This window comes from Lupinus angustifolius, chromosome LG09, assembly GCF_001865875.1.
Source record: "Lupinus angustifolius cultivar Tanjil chromosome LG09, LupAngTanjil_v1.0, whole genome shotgun sequence".
NCBI classification, from domain to species: domain Eukaryota; kingdom Viridiplantae; phylum Streptophyta; class Magnoliopsida; order Fabales; family Fabaceae; genus Lupinus; species Lupinus angustifolius.
In genome coordinates this window covers 16,306,384-16,307,156 of record NC_032017.1, presented here as the reverse complement: position 1 = coordinate 16,307,156, position 773 = coordinate 16,306,384, and positions in this window count along the sequence as shown.

Genomic DNA, 773 nt, shown 5'->3' with positions numbered 1-773 from the left:
TCTGGGCATCCCTCTCATTGATCCAGATTGCAAAGAGGGGTTGTCAGAGATCGTCTAGTTTGGTCTGTGAGAACTGTCCGATCCAACATGATATCCTCTCCCATGAATACAAGGGACTCACCTCACCTAGACTCTCCTTCAAGGCATTGTTGATGAATCACCGTCCAACAACGTCGTCCCTCTCAACATCACGGTGCTCTAAGTCATCCCGTCAATTTCCTCTCCACTACTCTATTATTAACCATATGCATATGAACACTAACCGTGGCTAGATGATTCAATCTTTTAATCATTATTTGCCATGCTCGACCCACCTTAAGTCATCTCCTTCAGGAATTCTTCTTGTGGGTCCCAATCTTACGTTAACACGTAATAAAAAGGAAATACATCCCACCACTACGACCATCGCTGAACACCCTGGACGGTCCCAGACCAAGCCTTTTACGGTCAGCTGATCTCACTACGTGGTATCCCGGGTTCCTTTCTGGGTTGTGCTCTAATTCACATCATAACTCAAAGGGTAACGTCCCTACCACTACGACTATCGCTGAATCACCCTAGACGGTCCTAGACCAAGCCACTTATGGTCAGACGATCTCGCTCCGTGGTATCACGTATCCTTTTCTGGGCAACGCCCTAAATCATACATCCTTCTCAGAATACTTTCTTTAAAATTAATTACCGAGTTTGACTATTTAATTCCAACACCTTGAATACTTTACTTTTTAATTCAATTATGGTGTTATACCAAAGTAGTTTATATCACATACCCA